The sequence below is a fragment of the Belonocnema kinseyi genome, chromosome 2, assembly GCF_010883055.1.
Source record: "Belonocnema kinseyi isolate 2016_QV_RU_SX_M_011 chromosome 2, B_treatae_v1, whole genome shotgun sequence".
In the NCBI taxonomy this organism is placed as follows: domain Eukaryota; kingdom Metazoa; phylum Arthropoda; class Insecta; order Hymenoptera; family Cynipidae; genus Belonocnema; species Belonocnema kinseyi.
The window spans coordinates 15,877,253-15,879,777 of NC_046658.1; positions in this window are offsets into that span (position 1 = coordinate 15,877,253).

A 2,525-nucleotide genomic window follows, 5' to 3' on the forward strand; every position below is an offset into this window, starting at 1 on the left:
GTTCAATATTTCGGAGTCAATTTTCAAATTTTTCAAAGTTAATATATGATTCCAATTCGAAATTTCTCAGTTTTATCATAAAAGAAACAATAAATATATGTTGCTTAATTTTAAACAATAATTGTAAAAAAATTATTTTCAAGTCTCTAATTCAACAACTTGAATTTTAACGTTAAAATTTATGTTTTCAAAATGCTGGCTTATGGTTTAAATTTTAACGATTTTTTTACAAGTTATAGATTATGTCGAAAATAATAAATTCTTGGATTTGATATTGATAAAACGCGAAAAAGTCCAATGTTAAGTTACAAGTGTAAAAATCCTGTTTTCTATGCTTATTGCAAGGCAGCGAGTCATTTTCGATATTTAGGTTGAGGTATACAACTATTTTCGGTTAAAACAAGGTGGCCGTTTTAATCGCAGAAAAAAATTTCGGTTTTTTCCTGATTCGCAAACATTTTTCACGGTCAATGAAATTAAAAAATTCGAACTCTAAAGCTACAAATTTCTCCATTCGAAGTAATAAAAACTAAGCTGCAATTCGTGTTAAGCGATTCTAAGCCAGAAGTATTACAAATTAAACGATTACATTTCTGTTACAAATGATAACACTTCTTAAATTAAAAGTTAAATTATTTTAATTCAAAATCGTTTATAAATCCTGAAAAATCTTGTACTTAATCTTACACAATATCAATATTTCCTTAAAATATTTCAGATTTGTTTTAGATAATTTTTTAAACCTTTTATATTTTCAACTTACTCGAGTTTTCTCTAGGAATAATAGATATTTGAAATTTATCATACATCAAAATTTAGGAATTTTACTTCTAAATGACTTTTATTGCAATAGAAAAATGAAAATTATAACGTTAAAAGTTTAGTTTTTTGTTTAGTTTTGAATATTTGATTTCTAGTTAGGAATCTTAATTGAACAGTGAAATATTTCTGAATATTAAGCAATTTTTCTTTTTCTTTAGACATTTTCAAATTTGAGACTAAAACAATATTTTAAATTCTAATAAAAGCCTTTCATTATGTATATATATTTATTTTGAATTTATTTTAATTGAAAATGGGTTATAAACTTTTAATCGCGAGTTTCTATTTGTTTAACTTCTAAGACTTTCCAATTGAAACACTTTAATTTTTAACGTTAAAATTGGAATATTCTTCAATTTTAAACAAATTCCGAATCGTGTTGTGAAATCAATTATGATTCACTTGTGAATCCTTGGTGTCCACTTCAATTAAAAAAAGAATCATAATTTATATTCGCAGTTGATAAACTAAAAACGATTTCTATCTAAAATTATAAATTTGAAACGCTTCTAATTTTTAATTTTCCAGGTCTTCAAAACTGCATTCTAAAATTCGAAATTGAAAAATGTACGCTTAAATTTTAAAACTTAAACGGAAAATTCTGAAGTGAAAGATTTTCGAATTACGTACTGTAAACTGAATGAAATAATAGGAAAAAAGCAATTTAAGGAATTTAAAAAAAAAACAGTTAAAACCAAACTTGGACCAATTTCTTTTCTACAAATTCATAAATTTCCCGGTCAAAAAATTAATTCACTGCCATTTGCCTTTTTCCCAGCCTCACAAAATTCCCGATCAATTCCCGTTCTAACTCTAACCTGTTTCAGATAAAAATTAATAAGAATATTTTACTTATTTTTCACATTAGTAATTTATAGCCTTTAAAATTGAATAGTTTTAGGTCAAACATGAAAAAGTAGAATAAAATTGTCTATTTATAGCGTTTTTATTATATATTGAACAATTTAAACCTCTGAACTTTTTTTCAAGTTTTTTAAAAACAGTTTCTTAAATACTTTTTCTGTATAAGAAACAATTTTCTTCCATCTAATAACTATTTTGGAGTAGAAAGAAGTGAAAAGAAACACAATTATAAAATCTGATTTTTTGTTTGTGATTTCGTGATAAAGGAAACAGCTATTTATAAAAAGGGCTTATAATTTTTGCCCAAAGAAGATAATTTCCAAATAGTTAAAGCTGTACGACTGGACCTTGCTTTCAACCGGAAATGTATTTATTTTTTGTATTTACCTTCTCAAGGATGAGTATTGTGAAAATTGAAAAGCTAAATTTTACCAGAAAATGCGGTTACATTTGAAGTTACATTTTTTAGTTTTGAATCTTAAAGAGAAATTGTAATTTCGTGCTTATCCAATTTGAAATTTAAATTTTTTTCAGTTCATAATAATTTTGTTATTGCATTTATATTTTGACACGATCTAAATTAAATTTTGTCATTTGGACAATCTTTGTTAAATTAACACCAAAATATTGACAAATATATTTTTTATGAATTAAAAAATTGAAAAATAACAAAGGGCAAAATAAAGAAAACAAACATGCATTAAAGGGATTGCGAGGTTGCCTTGTTTATCTTCTTTCCTTACTTACAGTCTGTCAAGTTAAAGCGTGGGTGGCTTTACTCGCAGTCGGTAAGGTGTATCGACATGATTTTGGTGTCAAAATATTAAGAAGAGCTCCCT